Source organism: Acinonyx jubatus, chromosome D4 (genome assembly GCF_027475565.1).
Source record: "Acinonyx jubatus isolate Ajub_Pintada_27869175 chromosome D4, VMU_Ajub_asm_v1.0, whole genome shotgun sequence".
NCBI lineage: Eukaryota > Metazoa > Chordata > Mammalia > Carnivora > Felidae > Acinonyx > Acinonyx jubatus.
This window is the reverse complement of record NC_069391.1, coordinates 18,715,881-18,734,914: the sequence shown is the minus strand read 5'-3', so window position 1 is coordinate 18,734,914 and position 19,034 is coordinate 18,715,881. Positions and strand designations below refer to the sequence as shown.

General features: G+C 42.1%; 1 long non-coding RNA gene across 2 annotated transcripts; it reads left to right on the top strand.

The window, feature by feature from the left end:
• The first annotated feature begins 375 nt into the window (after positions 1-375).
• On the top strand, positions 376-15,196 carry LOC128312127 (uncharacterized). 2 transcript variants are annotated; one of them, XR_008291017.1, is made up of 3 exons: positions 376-724; positions 1,970-2,073; positions 13,678-15,196. It is a non-coding gene; the product is annotated as an uncharacterized LOC128312127 (long non-coding RNA). The 2 variants fall into 2 exon arrangements; XR_008291016.1 differs by lacking the exon at positions 13,678-15,196 and adding an exon at positions 3,223-3,423.
• Positions 15,197-19,034: the final 3,838 nt, after the last annotated feature.

The window sequence follows — 19,034 nt, the reverse complement described above, 5'->3', positions numbered from 1 at the left end:
GTCCGACCGGGAAACCCGCCGGGTCCGGTAACAGAGTGGTTCCGACTGGGAAACCTGACCCGGCCAGAGTTACACTGGGTCCGGAAACTGCCCGGAGTTGGACTGGGTCCGTCCGGGAAACCTGACCCGCCCAGAGTTACCCTCGGTCCGGAAACTGCCCCGAGTTGGACTGGGTCCGACGGGAAACCCGCCGGGTCCGGGAACAGAGCGGCTCCGACTGGGAAACCTGACCCGGCCAGAGTTACACTGGGTCCAGAAACTGCCCGGAGTTGGACGGGGTCCCCTTAAGAAACCTCCCCGGGTCCAGGAACAGAGTGGTTCCGATGTGGAAACCAGACCCAGTTGGGGCTGAAATGTGCCCGGGTCGGAGTGGTTCCTCCTTAGGAACCAGACTGAATCCGACCTAAGCTGGGCTGGGTCCAGTGTGAGGCCCAGGTGAATAACATTTTGCTTTAAGGCTGAACAGGGTTAACTTTACCAAAGATAATCTTGAATTATGGAGACCACTACGGAGAACTTTTAACCATTTTAGATAAGCTTATCCATTTAGGAGGTGCCCTGGAGATAAAGGTGTCTTGGCCAGGCACTCGCTGTAAAGGGTAGAGGGAAAACTACTTTTCCTCTTCCAGAGTGTCTGGTGCCCCAGAGCAGATCTCCTGGGACATCAACTGGCTCTGGAGCCTGCACGTGGGATCCTTGGAGAACTGGCAGAAGCCAGCAAAGGGTAAGAAATCTTACTGAAGTCTGGCTTTCCAAATTCACATTGACAGGAACAAACATTGGTTATTGATCCTTTGTCGCCCAGGGACAGCTATTGCCTTCTTCTTTGTCTCATTTTGTGTCCTGAGAACTTGGCTTGGCAACCATCAGGTTGGTGTCCCCCAAAATAACGGCCTAACAGAAGTGTGGCTTGTACCTCACTTGTGGCTAGATACAGCTGGACAGAAATGTGGGCACACTCCATCTGTAGCTAGGGTCCTAGCAATTATTGCTAACTCTCAGGGCAGTTGTTTAAGTCTTTCTTTGAGCATTTTAAATTACAGGAGAAACATTATAAAATAAATGATTCATGGGTACGTGTGACTAATACAGGTATTCCAAAAGTTGTTTAAAGTTTATATAAATTTGTCAATCTCTCCTTGTTCAATTATTATTTTAAATTATTGTATGCCATGGAAATAATTACATTTCCTTATCAAATGAACTTTCATCAGATCTTTAACTGTGGCTATTTTTTTGAAAGTCTTTTTGTTATATACCGACAGTCATTATTTTACACTGATGCTTTTGCAAAGACGCCTCATCTTCAGAGAGATTCATGAGGACTCCGCTGAGTACTTTAGACCGTAGGTTTCTGGTAACTTTAAGATCATGAAAGTGAACTGGGTAAGAACTTCCAGAACTAATGGAAAACCTGGATTCAAACAGAATGTGAATTTAAAATACAGGATTGAGGGGCGCTTGGGTGGCTCAGTGGGTTTTGTTCAACTCTTGATTTCAGCTCAGGTCATGATCTTACTGTTTGTGGGATTGAGTGCCACTTGAGGCTATGCACTGACAGCATCAGGCCTGCTTGGGATTCTGTCTCTTCCTCTCTCTGCCCCTACCCTACCTGCATGTGCTCTCTCTCTCTCTCTCAAAAAAAAAAAAAAAAATGGGATTGAATGAACTGATAAGGACGACTATAATTTTTTTCAAAACTTCTCTCCTTCTGCCCTTCTTCCCCACTTATGTTCTCTCTCTCTCTCTCTCTCTCTCTCAAATAAATAATAATAATAAAAGAATCTATTCCCTCAGTAATAGGACACAAATGGAAACATTGGTTGTAATACCAAGGCTTTGACTAGAATGTCATGTTTGAGAATATGTGTAAAATAAAATATGATCAGACAGTCTCAAGCAACTAAGTTTGCCTTTATGGTGCTAATAAAACCCTCTTGGGAAAACTGGCCTGGTATGTTGCTTACAGGGTTTCTGGAACTTACCAGATGAGTAAGGAAGGTCACTTCCTGGAAGGCACGGGAACCTCAGGATATTTGGGGACTTCGAGAAGAGAGGAATTCACCCAAATCTGTAAGTATTTCATGCAGAGTCTGCTGGTGAGTTCTTGGTCTGCTTTCTTAGCCTGGAGAGGCTTTTAAAAGTCCAATCTAAAATTCCTTATGAAGAGTTCCAGCAAAGCGGATTTAGAAAGAGCCTGTATGATCAGTCACTATTCTTGCTGTACTTCTGGAAGTAATAAAGCCAAGTTTAAAGAGATTAGATTTATTTTGGAAACAAAGTAGTTTCAACTGTGATTATCTTTGATAGAAATGGGCGTGATTATTGAGGGGAAAAAATATGTTTCACTAGAAAATTATAATACAACCTTGTGGATATGAGATTCTAGTCCTGTTCATTGTCTTTGAGGTTCTGTTATAGATATGTAAACCAAACTAGACCCTGACTTCTTCTAAAATATCTTCACAAATATCTGATTATGAGTCTCCAGCCTCAAGTTTCCAATTGTCCCCCTACCTTTCTGATTTGCAATCACTAAGAACAAAGGCTGCCTTTGAACCTCCTTGGAAGATTTGGCAGTCAGACGTCAGGGACTTGAACCTTGGGTCCACATCCTCCAATGTAAAAGGGCTTCTCCAGACTCTTAGAGCTTCACGCCAGCTGGAAATCTAAAATTAAAATTGGCTAGGGTGGTTCCTCTCCAGAAGTAGAAAGTGTCTTGTGTTGGACAGCTCTCCCAGGATCATGGATCAAGATCTCATCTTTAATAGGAAACCTTTATTCCTTTTGCTGTTTTACTACTTCCTTTACTCTGTTAATGCACAGACACTGCTCCTTAACTCTGGCAACTATTTCTGTATCTGCTGCTAAGGCCACAGCTGCACAACAAAGTCCCTAGATTTTCTTGCTGCAATGGTTTTAGATAATAGAATTGTTTTATATTAGTTATTGGCTGAACAAGGAAGAGACTGGCCATAGCAAATACTTCCTGCTGTACCTGGATCCACACCTCTGGTATTATAGCAAATATAAGAAATTAACAAACAAGCTACCTGGCTAAAACAGACTGATGCCCTTTCATGTGCATTCTTTGATTTATTCTGATACCAACTGGTTTAGTCCGTGGGGGCCCTAGTGACCCCCAGGGGACGCCAGTATTTTGGTATTATCCCAGTAATAGTTATCTCTAGAGTATCCTTAATGTGCTGTGTTCTCTCAAAGGTCTTAAATTCATGGTCACAGCCATAAGATGGTCTCACTGCACTTGGAGAAACAGAAACAAGATGAACGATGAGGTGAACAGCAAAGACAATTCTTCTAGGGATCTAACATTATAACCTGTGAAGACCACAATGAGACAAGAGCAACTGAACTTTGATGGTAGCTGAGAGTGATGCTAGCAGTAAGTTTTTGGTTAATCTCTCACATAGGAGAGGATAACCAGAAGGAGGAATTGTTCAATTAATTAAACAAGGAGGTCATTAGATTGATGTGGCTCTAAAGCTATGGTGGCCTATGCAATCAAACCAAAATCTAAGCCTGCAAATGCCACAGGGGTAAGAAATCAAAACACTAAAGACAGTCAAAAGCAGCCAACATATCTTTTAACAACACATACCACAGAAGCTAATTTTTCCAGCTACTTTAAGTTCCTGAGTCCTGTCTTTATTCACCCTTTCCGCACCCAATCCATCCTGTAGGATTCCACAGCTGTGGAACAACAGAAGGGTAGGCTCATGTGGAGCCGACATATACCAGGCATCAGTGGGTATTCTGTCAGAGCCTCAGTAACAGGTTTCCCCATGGTTGGAAACATCATCATGTGATGATTAAGAAATATGTGAAATTAGTACTTTTCTTTTTCTGCAGTCTTACAAAACAGATTTCTTCCTGGAGCTCATTCTCATACGTCATAGATCATTGCCTTCCATATACTTTTTGGAAAAACCTCCATTGTACTAAACCAACCTCCAAAACGTCCATCCTTCTCCATGAAAACACACACTTTTGAGCATCTACGTGTGTTTTCCAGACAACCTAAGTGCTTTGGTGCATTCTCTTTGACCAACTTGGAGTTTTGGTCTCGTATGAAAATATTCCACTCTTTCATGTTTTCCAGACGGTGTCTAATTGGAATGGAAACTAGCACAGAACTGGGTGTTTGGTGAAGGAAATGACATGTGGCCCTCTTACAACTAAGAGGTGATGTCACTCACTAAGGTGAATATTCTGTTGCCTGATGCCTTTATGACTAGGGATTAGTGAGGTGTGGTAGAGAGAGCACTGGACTGGAGTCAGGAGGACCAGATTCCAGTCCTGTTGTAGCTGCCACCTCTCTGTGTGACCCTGTGTGTATGATTGACCCCCAACTTTGTTGGGTACCTCATCCTTACCACATGTCCTTCCCACCTGAGTCCTGTTTTCACTGTGCTAGAACTATCAACTTAGGAAGTCTTAGTGTAGGGGTTAAGGGATATACAGTTGGGATGGGAATTGCAAAGAGTCCGCTCTCTACACAAATACTACATGATCAGTAAAAGGAAAGTTCTGTAGAAAAAAAAAAAAAGACAGGTAGAATCACCTAATTCTGCTTGGTGGGTCCATACATTCAAGAAAAGATTTGTGCACAAGAGTGAAAGGAGCTGATTTGTATTTTAAGAGCTCTGTCTTGCATCTGCATAGACTACTGATTATAGACGACATGAGAAGAAATGATAGGGACACAGGAGGGGTCGGGCAGTTTGGCTAGTCATACAGTCCATGTAAGAAACGATAGTTGATTGGGTTGTGGTGATAGCATTAGAATTGCAGGCAATTTAGAATAGATATTGAATGGGGAATTTTTAATACTTGGATTGCTTGTGACTAATGGAAAAAAAAAGATAGGATAAAGAATGATTCGGGGATTTGGGTTTTAAACAGTTGAGTTGGTTTTGTTTCCATTTACTGAGATGGCAGAGATTGGGAGTAGCATATTTTGGAAGTAGAATAGGAGTCAGCATTACAGACATGTACGTTTTGCAACTTCCCAGTGCAGATACCAAACAGAATGTTGACTACATAAATTTGGCTCCCAGAGAGGTTTGTGTTAGGGATAAAATTGGCAAGCGATAAGCATTTAGATTATACTTGATAAGCTTCAAAGAGAAGCACCACGTGAACTGACTCTTGAAGGATAAGTTGGGTTGCACCAGTGATTGAGAACGTGGGCAAGGGGAGTACACACAAAGAGGACTAAGTGAGATAAGGCAGAAGGCTGAACGGGTCAGGCCAAAGTCCACTGGGCTCTTAGGGCCTGAGCTCAGACCACTGCACAGCACTTCCTGAGACAGCAATACTACCTTCCCTCTAGAAACACCCACTAGCCATCTTAGATCCCTGGACACTTGGGTTCAAAGCCAATGAAGGATTACAGCTAAGAGTAGTTTGCTTAAGCATAATAATAGAGCCTACAGGCTATTTCTTTTTCTTTTTTCCTCAAACTAGAGAAATTTCCTTTTTTTTTTTTTCCTGAATAATATTGAATTCATTAGTGTTTGTCTTCTCCCAAGTCTGGCAACCTCATTGAGCGCAATTCAGTTCAGACTTCAGTGTCACTACCCAAGAGACTAGGATAGATTAGAAGCAATTTAGAGATTCCTTCTTGTACTTAATTTGTCTTTGGCCAGGGATTTTGAGTTTATTTCTGAACTTTTTCCTTTTAAATCGGTTCCAAAAATAAGGCATGATATCCTTCTTTTAGATTCTGCCCAGCAGAAAGTGTTTTTATAACACAAGCTTCAAGGAACACTTTAAGCCCATGTTACCTTAGGTTTTAGCATCTCAGGATGTTCTCACAATTCCCTCTTCTCTTTCTGGGCAGTGTAGGGGAGAATCCAATTCAGTCCCGTGTGGTTGCAGCACTTAGGTCTCTGGTTACTTGCTGGGGACCTCTCTGAGAACCCCTACCTTTTAGAAACAGCAACAGAGTATAAAATCTTGCCCACATTTCATCTGTCTCTTCCCTAGTCTTCTGCCTTCCTCTTTTACCCTTAAAGAGTCTCCTGATTAGATTGGACCCACATGGATAATCTAGGATAATCTCCCCATATCAGGGTCTTTAACTTTAATCACACTGGTAAAGTCTCTTCTGTCATGTTATCTTGTAACCTATTCACAGGTAATTAGAAATTGTCTGGGAATTAGGGCCAGAGCATCTTTGGGGGATATTATTCTGCCTACCACATTGGAGAAAACTAAAGCCCAAAAGATCAACATGCCTTGTCCATGATGAATAAATAACAGTTTAAATTTAAGATAAATCCAGATTTAAGATTTCTAACTTCAAATTTTTCCCACTACAGAAAAAACAAAAAACAACTGCATGCAGCTCAAGTATGAATTCAGGTCTTTTAAGAGTAGAATGATGTATTGGGACTGATACAATCTCTACATATTAGGGACACATAGACTCAGAAGCTTGTTCCTTCATGCACTAGCCAGTTGACATCGAGCAATTCAGTTTATCTCCCTGAGCCACAATTTTCTCAGCTATAAAATGAAAAGGATAGGACCCGTGTTGCAGAGGTTCAGTGAATATTTAATAAGATATGTCTTGAGCACTTAGCATAGGGATTATACTTAAAAAATTCACTAGAAGGGCCAGTTTGAGTTCCTCTATTGCATAGACAAGAAAACAGGCTCAGAGAGGAGGAACAATTGGCACGAGGTCATACAGTGGGTTAGTGGCAAACCCCAGGCCAGATTACACAATGGCATGAGAATTTGGAGGGAGAGCAATTACAAGAACAAAATTCCACACCTGCTTTCTACAACATTCCACAACCAGCCCGGGGGGCTAAGCCTCTTGATTCCCTTCCACCGGGGCATCCCACAGGAATTGGAGGCTAAAAGGCAGGCATGCTGGCTTCATCTGACATGACACCTTTGGTCTTCCTCTGGCATTTTCAGTATGAACCCCTGCCCTACAGCCCAATCGATGTCAGCTCACTTTGAGCTAAATGCTTCCTGCACGCTGAGCCATTCCGTATTCGCTTAGTAAAAATAGAGCCATCCAGCATCAATTCACATGAAATAATTTTCCACTTCATGTCAACTGAAAATCACCAATTTCCTGCTACAAGTGACACTTAGTACAGGGAGGCACTTGGAATCATTACAAGTTATCATCGCCTAGGCTACTTGCCTTTGCATGACCAAATTCTCTATCTAGAGAGAATGTGGATCAAAGCTCTATATTCATGTAATCAAATATAAAGTTTAAAATGTAGCCCATCTTCCTATTAAGCTGAAATCTTACCACCACCTGAAGATGAAAACTAAATTGTCATTGAGTTTGTGACTCCCACGGGGTGGGTCAGAGCAGAATCGTTCATTAAGTTCATGAGCATATATAGACCTCCTATGTTCCAAACACTCTTACAAATGCAAAGATAAAGTCTCTTCTCTTAAAACAATCTTATAGTCCAGTAGGGACAGTTAAATGTGTGTGCAGTCAACTACAATAAAAGGCGCATTTAATTATATGCAGCTGTTAAAAAAAGTATGTCTTAAACTAGTGATGTTAAAATATTTCCTACCATGAAAATCTTCATTTAAGTGAACTTTCACAAAGTCCAGTAAATAAAACTGAGGACAGAGGATTTTATGTGGCTGAAGTGGGAACAAGAGACCTGGAGACCGACACATTGTAGTTTCTCACAGAGCTCTTCATAATATGTTTAAAGGCAAATTCTTTACAATATTCATCACTGGCGTATTGAAAGTACAAGTAGAAAGTAACTTTTTTCTCTTCATCATCACCCCTTTCATTTACTGTAGAGACTGATTTTTCCCCCATACTCTTGGTTTGTATCTCGGGGGAATCATACTTTCTCTGGTCCTTCTCAGACATTAATACATAGTCTTCTTTCCCAGCTCAGTGTAGAGCCCAAAGCCAATCTCTACCAATTAAAAAATGTTCCCTTTCCCCAGCTTTGGTCCACACAGCTGGAAAACCTAGAAGTAAAGCTCTTGTTATCAGCTCCTTCACCATTTCCCTGCCGTGTTCTTCTCCTTGCCCACCAGGACTGCCACATTTGGTTATGTAGGTTACATTCTGCATAAGGTACCCAGCCAATGGAGCAAGGAATCTAGTCAATCTGCTTGGGAAGCTATGTACTCTGGTGTGGGGCTGCTTCCACTTGAGGAAGGGAAGATTTTTGTAAATCATCACCTAATTGCTTTATCAGCTAGTTTTGTGCTGCCTCCAAAAGGAGGGTGTGCCTTTTATAGAATGTTCACAAGGTGATATCGGGATAGAGGCAACATTGTTGACCAGTACAATTTAAAGCTGATGTTGGACTGATTATGGCATGTGTTCGAAATCTGGCTCTTTCCTTTGTGGGGTACTTTGGGGGTTATTAAGCATTCTGTCCTGCCATCAACAGGATCCTCCCATTTAATGATTTCTGATTCCAGTGCCCCTCCAGCTGAATATTTCTTACCATACCTCAGCCCTGAAATCTATCCCTCAAGCCCACACAGATTGTCTCTGTTGGGTTTCTTCACCTGGCAGGCAGTTTTTGAGCAGGCAAGACACCTGGGGGCTTACTGCCTTGTCTGCCCCAGAGGACACATGTACCTTTCCCCCATCATGGAAGAAAGGAGGACTCCAACAGCCATGCCCACTTCTAGCTGCCAAAGATTCCTTCAGTAAGTGTCTCCCTGTTAGGCCTTTTCAGGCATTAGTCAAGTTCCTGTCTCCATATTCACCAAAGTCCAGGATGTGTATATGGTTCTCCTTTATCTGAAGCGTCCTTTATCTGAATCAACTGTAGCATTTCCTCTGTAACCACAGTGGGGATAAGCCATGTGGCAAAACCAATTCCATAGCTCTTACCCTACCCTACACTAATACCTCGTAGCTGATAATTTGTTGAGACTCAAAGGCTTCAAGAAAGGTCCTGATACATAGTGTTTAATGACATAGGTGAATTCTCAAGTGATAATAAGTGGAGAGCCAGTTAAACACATAAAGTTGAATGTATGCATACATGTGTGTATAGTGTGTGTGTGTGTGTGTGTGTGTGTGTGTGTGTATTTTAGTACCAAATAACATGGAGTAGGAGATGTTCAAGATACTCTCATTTAAAATACGATTTGTATAGCACCTGTGAAGTTTACTTACAGGCTTTGCCTGACACCTCAGAGACATAGGATATAAATTCTAGATGCCATTTGTATTAGTTTCCTACTGCTGCTATAACAAATTACCACTGACATAGTGGCATAAAACAGCACAGATTTATTATCTTACTATTCAGAGTTCAGAAATTTGATAAAAGGGTCTTATAGGGCTAAAATAAAGGTATCAATATAGCTGTGATTCCTTCTGGAGGCTCTAGGAAAAAATCTGTCTCCTTACCTTTTATAGTTTCTAAAGGCTGCCTATATTCTGTGGCTCATGGCCCCATATCATTCCAATCTCTGTTCTGTTACTAAATTTTTCTCTGACCTTGACACTCTTGTCTCCTCTTACAAGGACTCATGTAATTTCATGGTAGTTACACAGATAATCCAGGGTAAACTTTACACCTCAAGTCCCTTATTAATCACATCTGAAGAGTCCCTTTTGCCATGTTAGGTAATACATTCATAGGTACTGGGGATTAGTGCACGGGCATCTTTGATAGTAGCCTATTATTCCCCCTACCACAGCATTCTTAACAGAAGACCATAGATAGAGAAAATGAAAACTAGAAACTAATATGAGCACTTTAAAGTGTGAGCTTGGGGGATGCCTGGGTGGCTCAGTTGTTTAAATGACTTGGGTCATGATCTTATGGTTCATGAGTTCAAGCCCTGCATCGGGCTCTGTGCTGACAGTACTGTGGAGCCTACTTGGGATTCTCTCTCTCTCTCTCTCTCTCTCTCTCTCTCTCTCTCTCTTTCTCTGTGCCTCCCCCACTCACACTCTTTCTCTCTCTCTGTCTCAAAATAAATAAACAAACTTGGGGCACCTGGGTGTCTCAGTTGGTTAAGTGCCTACTTTGGCTCAGGTCATGGTCTCACAGTTCGTGGGTTCAAGACACCCGTCAGGCTCTGTGCTGACAGCTTGGAGGCTCGCTTCGGATTCTGTGTCTCCCTCTCTCTCTGCTCCTCCCCCACTCATGTTCTGTCTCTGTCTCTCAAAAATAAATAAATGTTAAACAAAAAAGTTTATAAAGTGTGAGTTTGGGTAAATTACTTGAGCCCTCTCTGCCCTCAGTTTCTTCATCTACAATATAAATAATAGTACCTGCCTCATACAGTTATTGTTAGTATTAATTGAGTTAATATTTTTAAAATACTGAGAACAATGCTAGCTCATGGCAAGTGCAACATGAGTGTTTTTAAGAAGACTCCAGGGAAGACACTACATTGCAAAGTAGACTTGGGGTCCAGCTGTTTCTTATTTGACTGACACTGTGTTACATAGTCTAGGATTAATAGCAGCAGAGGCTTATTAACTTAATGGATGTAAACAAATCTCTGGAGTGAGTCTGATACAATAGTATATGCATTTAGTATTTTTTTTTAATATTTATTTTTGAAGGCGAGAGAGAGACAGAGTGTGAGCAGGGGAGGGGCAGAGAGAGAGGGAGACCCAGAATCCAAAGCAGGCTCCAGGCTCTGAGCTGTCGGCACAGAGCCCGACGCAGGGCTCGAACTCACAAACCATGAGATCATGACCTGAGCCGAGAAGTCGGATGCTTAACCAACTGAGCCACCCAGATGCCCCAAAGAGATTAGATCCTTTTTGGGTTCCTGGACTTAATTTCTAATGAGTGGAGGGGAAGGTTCACTGGCACATCCAAGCAGTGTTCCAACACCAGCTGGGTGTCCTATAATTTTGTTCAGTTCTGACACTGTCTATCCAGACTTAGCATCAGATTCCACAAGTTGAGTGCTCAAGTCCACAAAACTGCCCCCTCCCCCAACCCCTTTAGACACCAGTCACAAGCCCAGGTTCTGACTGACTGACTGTTTAGATTGGAGCTTCCCATGACCCCCTTTCTCTGATTCAATCAGTTTGCTAGAGGGGTCTCACAGAACTCAGAGAAACATTTTACTTACTAGATCACTGGCTTATTATAAAAGGATATAACTCTTCGGAAACAGCCAGAAGGAAGAAATGAGCAGGGCCAAGTGGAAAGAGGGCACAGAGCCTCCATACCCTCTCAGAGCACCACTCTCCCCAAGCCTCCATGTGTCCACCAACCTGGGAGCTCTCTTAACCCAGCTGTTCTGAGTTTTTATGGAGGCTCATTACTTAAGTGTGATTGATTAAGTAATTGGCCCTTGGTGATTAAAGGCCGAGGTCAGAGGGGTTGAGGCTAAAAGTTTCAACCCCCTTAATCACTTAGTTCTCCTAGCAACCAGCTCCTACCCTTAGGTGTGGTTCAAAAGTCACTTAACTGACATAACAAAAGACCCCTTTATTGCTCTGATCACTTAAGAAATTCCTCGGGTTTTAGGAGCTATGTGCCAGAATATATATTTGTTATGAATATATATTTGTTATAAATCACAATATCATCAGTCACTGGAGAAGAACAGAAGAAAAGAAGTACCTACACTATTCAAGCCTCATATACAAAACCAAGACAGTAATTCTTAAGGAAACTTCATTGACCATTGGAAACAGTCTAAACACCCAGACATAGCATTTAAGACTTTGTAGAAACTGGCTCAAATCACCCTGCACACCTGTAATTCTTCCCATCTCCTTGTTCCTGTGAATCAGTCCAGCAAAGCACTATTCAGCAGCTGTGGTATGAAATTCTGCACTATGTGCTGGGTCTACAACTATGACAGCAAACCAGCTCTGTTCTTGAGTAGTTTTAATCATCTAAAGGAAGGGGCAGGGTTCTGTACAACAAAAGATAGAGTGATATTCTAGTTGGAGTTTTTATTATAATCAAAGGCTATGAGAAAACAAAGAACATGATTGATCCTCTTTGGGGTAGGGCCAGTGTCAGATATGTGCCTGAACTTAATAGGACCCTGTGCTCAGTTTAGTGATCTCTACAGCTACGGTCTTGCAGTACTTAATTATTTCTAAATAAGGGACGCTGCATTTTCATTTTGCACTGGGCCCCACCAATTATGGAGCCAGTACTGAACAGGGGTTTGGGGGTTGGAGTCAATCAGAACTGGAGGCTCCAACTGTGTAGTTAGTGAAAACTAATGAAACAGCTAGATCAACAGGGTTTATTCTGCTTCTCCTATGCTTTGGATACCATGGCAAGTGCTATATATGTACATATACATGTATATATGTATATAAATCTACTTCACATATCAGTATATCTGCATATAAACTTAAAATGTCACCAGTCAATGGTCACCTTGCTCCTCCTCCACCCTCCATCTATCTTTCCATTTATTTCTCCATAGCTATAATAGGAATAAAAGAAAGGTTTTCTGGGTGTTTAACTTTATTTCTCTTCCCACTTTCTTCCTCCTTCCTCCCTTCCTTGATCTTTTCTTTCTTTCTTTCTCTTTCTTTCTTTCTTTCTTTCTTTCTTTCTTTCTTTCTTTCTTTCTTTCTTTCTTCTTGTTTATTTTACTGAGGGTCAATGAAATTTAATTCCTTCAGTCCAACTTCAGTGGACATCACTTGGACTGCTTATTTCAGGGGTAGGTTTTTATACCTGGAAATTCTGATCAATAGATGTGGGTTGGGTCAGTAAGAGTCTGCATTGAGAACACACACACACACACACACACACACACACCCGTAGTTGATTCTGGTACCTACTCTGAGGAATGTTGCTCAAATATAATTCCCTTACCTAATGGCTCTATGAAACTGAAACCCAGAAAGAGAAAATGACCTCCCCAAAAGTCAAATGTTGATTTAATAGGAATTCTGAAGAGGAAAGGTCCCTAACTGATCATCTGATTTCTACTCCAGAGCCCTTAAAAACTAAACTTCTTGGAATCATCAAAATATAAGAGTCTTCAAAAGTGCTTGGGTGTTACCTAGGGAAATGCAGTGTTTGTGGTGTATGGTACCTTTTTGCCTTCATATCTTGATACCGGAGACGGGGGTTTTGGGGGGGGGGGGTGGGGCTCTCGCACCTGACCTCAGCCACCAGCCATTGAGTGCCAGGTTCTTAATTCTGCCCCGAAAGAATTCAAGAAGGTGTCAAAGTATAGCAGAAGAAACTTTACTGCAAAACAAAAGTACACTCTCAAGGAGGGAATGCAGGGGCACTCAGAAAGAGGATTTCAGTTGTGCAGAGTAGATGTGGGGCTTTGATCTTCATGGGCAGTTATAATCAAGGAGTGGAATATTCATTCACATAGAGTTCTGGGAATAAGCGGTGACTTCCCAGAAAGAGAAAACTTCATACAATTGCACAGGCTCTATGCTAGTTACTATGCCCTACTTTGCGCAGGCACAGTCTGATTTCTTTCACCCTTACTCCATATATAGTCAATATCTACTAGGAGTCCCCTAGCGCCCCCAGTAGGGGGGTCATTTCTTCTCAGTCGTTTTCAGGCTAACTGGGGCTTTATGCTTTTGCGTGCTGTGGGTTTGAGCAACAGGATGCCTGTGTCCATGTTACAGGGTTTACTCAATTGTCACAAACACCGTGTCAGGTATCACGTTTATTTCCCTGTTCTTTGTCCTTCTTCCTCCTGCAGTTATCCAACATTTCCCTCTTCTACTTGCCTCATTCTGACAAAGGAAATCAGACTGAAATAAACATGTGGGGAGCATCCTAGAAGAAGAAAGAAATAGAGAACGAATATTGCAGCCCTGCCCTGGTGTGGATGAAAAGGATTGACTTCCCACTGTCCACACTACTTGCCTTGGGCAGTGTTCTACCTACCAACTAAGACGGTCTTTTTTAAATACAAATATTTTATGTCATCATGAACCCTGGCACAGCAGCCTCCATTAAGAGCTTGGCGTGGTGAGAACAACATGGACACAGGGATCAGATGGGCTAGAATTCAAATAATGCCTTCACCACCTTCAAGCTGTGTAACCTGGGTCAAATCACACAGCTCTCTATGCCTTGGTTTCAAGATTTATAGAAAGGGCAGAATGGTAAATGAACACAGGGTTTGTGGTTGAGAGACTATATAATAACATGCTAAGAGCACATGCTCTGAAGTTGGACAAAAGAGTCCAAATATTGGCTCCTCTTCTTAATAGCTGTGACTTTGAGCAGGTGACTTAAATCTCCAGGATAAACAAGAAGTATGAGTATGATCATACATATCTCGTGGGTCACTGTGCAGAGTAAATGAAATGATGCATCTAATGCTCTTGACTAAGCACTGGGCTTCTACTAAGGGCTCAATGAATGCTAGTTACATGAAGCATCGGTAGATGCTTGATAAACCAGTGGGAAATAAAATGAGAAGGAGAAAAGAGAAGTTTGGGCAAAGTGTAGTCCCACAAAGCGATGCGTCTCCTCTATGACAGTCCTCTCTAAACCTAGTGAATTTCCATTGTTGGGGAGAAGCAGGGAAGGCAGACCACATTAGGATAATTGTTTTCCTTGGAAGCTGAAAAATCAGTTTGCCTCCGGCACCTCTAATTACTGCAACTTTAGTGCAATCCTCAAATCCCACTGAAATAGGGAATAGAACTTAAAAGGTACAAGAGAAGAGAAGGGAGAGCTGAGGAGGGGAGCCAAAGTGCTTCAGGCTTCCGTGGATCCTGTCTGCCATATCCCCACCCTGTCTTGGTCCCATGCCTCTGCAAGCTTCCTCTCTTTCTGTACCTGTCAGGGAAAATCATCTTTGTCTCTGCAGTTGACTCTGGAACGCTTTTCTTTTGTCTTCTTCTCTCTTCTTTTGGCAAGTGCAGGAGAAGAGGGAAGAGCATGCTGAGGCACTGAGAGAGACACCCCAGAGGACTAAGAGCGTCGGGCTTGATGCTGGACTGAAAATACAAACAATACTGCTCCCACTCAAGGTTCTCACACATCGCATGGCTGTAACTGCCTCGTTACCTCTGTGTTTTCACCAGGCAGTAGGGCAGAGATCTGGGCCCCAGGGTCAAGACCACAAGCAGCTAGATTTGGTATAACTACAGGCCCATTAATGGCTTTAGAATTAATCTGTTTGAACCTCAGTTTCCACATTAGTAAAATGGGATGAGATCTGTAAAATACTCGGCACCATGCTTGACAAAATGCTTTTCTCTCCTCCTCTTCCTCCTCCTTTCTTCCACCTCCTCTCGTCCTTTTTAATCCTCACCCTTTTTTTTTTCTTCTTTCATTCTCTGTCTCTGCTAGCCAAAGTCAAGAGCCATGTTTTACTCAACTCTGCCTCTCCTAGGACCTTGAAAATAGCAGATGCTACATAGATATTTAAATAATGAAGAAAGAGGGGCGCCTGCCTGGGTGGCTCAGTCAGTTGAGTGTCTGACTCTTGATTTAGGCTCAGGTCGTGGGATCAAGCTCCATGTCAGGCTCCTGTTGAGCAGGGAGCCTGCTTAAGATTCCGTCTCTCGGGGAGCCTGGCTGGCTCAGTCGGTTGAGCGTCCGACTTCTGCTCTGGTGATGATCTCGCGGTCCGTGAGCTTGAGCCCTGCATCAGGCTCTGTGCTGACAGCTCAGAGCCTGGAGCCTGTTTCAGATTCTGTGTCTCCCTCTCTCTCTGACCCTCCCCCATTCATGCTCTGTCCCCCTCTGTCTCAAAAATAAATAAACGTTAAAAAAATTAAAAAAAAAACAAGATTCTGTCTCTCTCTCTCTCTGCCCCTCTCCCCTCCTCATGCTGTCTGTCTCTCACTCTCTCTCTTTCTTTCTCAAATAAAAATAAATAAGAAAGAAAGAAACCCCTCTACTATCCTTTCTCTGCCTATTAGAAAGAACTATCTTATCTGTGTTCTTACCAATGGGTACAGGCTAGTAAAATGCAAAATTCCTAGTAAATAATTAGAGAATCATAAAAACCTAGGCCACACAGTGGCCTCTGACTTTACAGAAAAGCCAATGGAGGCTCAAAGAAGAGTAGGGATTTAGCCATGGTCCTTGTAGGGACCCCTCATCCATCTGTTTCTTTATTTCACAACACCTCCTTCTATGCAGGTGAGTCTCCTGATTGCCCCATGCATATATCCATTCATTCAGTGAGAAGAAATGTCTAATAGCACTTACAATGTTTCAGGTAGGCATGGCACTAGACACTGAGGACAATTACGGGGAAAAGCAGGCTGGATTTCTACTAGTATTGAGCAAATCTACAGCCTAATGGAGGAGACTGCTGTTAACCAACAGCGGACTCCACTCCCAACAACATGCATGAATAGATACTTTGTTTTAAGAATAACAACATACTTCCAAGGAAAACTCCAGGATGCCATGATAGGGGGAGTGGAAACTATTGAATGGGGACACTGGGGAAACATCTTTAATGGAGTGACTTTTTAGCAGAAGCCCAAAGATTAAAGAATGTTCTTACAAGTAAGTTCTGGTAGTCTTTAGCACGATTGCTTATGTGGAGCATCATCTCTGTTCTCCTTTCTTCATGGAAGGCTCTCATGTTCCTTAAGGACAAGGACAAGGACATCTAAGTCCTGCCCTTTGTAAAAAAGATCCAAGTTTCCCTACAAGGATAGATTTTAATCATTTCAATTCATGGTCAGCAAACACTGAATCATCTTGATCAGAGATGGTTGACTCCATTTGCCAAGCCAAATCCATCAGTATTCTTTGTAGCTGATGAAATAGGACCCTGTTTATCTGGCTAACATTTATTGAAGTCTACTGGGTTTCTATGAGCTGAGGTCTGGTCTGAGAAGTTCCACAAGCAACCTAGTACCTAATTACACCAGATATACATGCCACCAGGCATTATAAATTGGAACAATAAACTTGGCTGAAAATAAGAAACCTTAGTCAAGAGATTAGAAATGACAGAGTGGAGAGAACAGAAGGGTGGGTTTGAAGATGGAACACATACATTTAGACTCTACTCATGTTTCTTAATGACTAAGAACAACAACAACAAGACTGTAATCTGTAGGCTTTATGGAGCTCTTAATATATTTTTGGCATTGTGCCTTGAGCTTCATGGTCATTGCCATGTTTTTTTCTTCTAGCAATCCTATTAAAAGTGGAAATTATGATGAGTTTTACCCCAGTTTTACAGATGAGAAAACTGAGGCTTGGGAAAGTCAGATAACTTTCCCAAGGTAACACATTTAATGACTAATGAGTGCAGAGGTCAAGGTGGGTGGTTTAATTCCAAAACCCAAACTACATACTCAGCTCAAGTGCAGGGCAATCTTAGTAAGTCACTTAGCTACAGTTTGCATCAAGTGTTCTAAACTAAAATAATAAGGGGAGTGGGCACAGTCAACAACTTCTAAAGTTTCTCTGTTTCAAAGGGCCTCTTCCTCTTCTTTTACTGCCTTGGAGGATCAAGAGAGGCTTCCTGGAAGAGATGTCTGAAGACCTGGAATTTAGAGAAATTCTGTCCCCTGGGTTCCTTCACTTCATTCAAACCCCCATCCTGCAATTCTTTGATTATTTATAGAAGATATTCCCAAAGGAGGGCAGCTCCACGCTCTGCCTTGCAGATTACAAAGAGATAAATAACACATTCCTCATTCTCTTACTCGCTGGGGAAATTGGGGGCTGTGTTTACATCGCTTCCTTGGTATTTATCCTCCTGCTGGCTGTTCCATCCCCTCTATTTCATGTTGTTATTTTACTTCCATTAGGGGAGCAGAAAAAACATGAGAAGCCATTCTGATCCACCCCAATCCTCAGAGGGCATTGCTCGGTCAAAGTCAGCATCCTCTGCCTTGTAATTTTCCCTACAAACATCTCATTCAAGAGGCATTTTCCTCCCTCTGAGTACTAATGTCCTGATGATGATAAAAATAAATAAATATCACACACATACACACACATCAAAACAAAACAGAAGGGAAAAAAAGAGAGAACAGAAAATCAATTGCACGCTTGGTTCATTTCATGTTTATATCCTTCTAGATTTCCTCCCTGGGCTCCTGAGAATTGCCTAGTTAGCAGTTAGGAAGGGCTGGCTGGGTCACTGCAGTTTTAATGTGGCATGTCTGTCTTCCGTGGCTTTTCTTCTTTGGAAAGGGGCTGGACTTTATTAAGAAACCTTCTGAACATATGAGCTCTGTTATTTACCCACCAGGTCCATGGAGACATTGATGTAGTCCATCTTGTATGGGGAACTGACAGGATTATTTGTTATTTTTCAGTATTTTTCCGGAAATGGAGGCTTTGCTTCAAGAAAATCCTGTGGTTGGCCAAAACAGTTTTGATCACTGGAGTCCTTATTTGGTGAAGTTTTCTTTACCCTGGCTCTTCAGTGAAGGACAACATACACTGAGCATGTAGCTATGTGTCAACTGTTATGCAGGCATTTTCCACGTGTTAGTCCATTTAGTTAAAAAAGAAAAAAAAAAGTAATGAAGAGATCAGCAGTGTCCTAACTCCACAGATGGAGAAACTGAGACTCAGAGTATGAGCACAATTCTGATTGGGAGATTGTAAGAAATCTTTGTTCATGAGTATAGATTGATTTCCCTGGGATAAGTTTTAAAGGGCAGTGTGGTACAGCTCACATCACAGGATTTTAGAATGCCAGATTTGAATCCCTTACAAAATGCAAGCCCTTAAGAAAAAAATATGAACCTCTCTGAGTCTTATTTTCCTCCCCTCTGTGGTATGAAAGAGAATGTATGAAATTTGAATATAGAGATCACAGACAGAAATTCTGGCTCCACCATTTACTCATGCTATGTCTTAGGTTAGCTTTCCCAAAAGCAATGTCTGGAATGAGGATTCATGCACATGTTATTTATTAAGGAAGTGCTCCAAGGAGAGACCGATAAGGGAGAAGCAAGAGAAGGATGGGATGAAATCAAGCAAGGGTATGATTTCAAGTGAAGTCCCCAGCTCAGCATGGTCCCATAGGGAGATCTGGAGCATGTTACTTCTAAGGGTTACTGACTCAAGGCAAGGGAACTGGGTTTTCACACTGCTACACCCGTCCCTCGT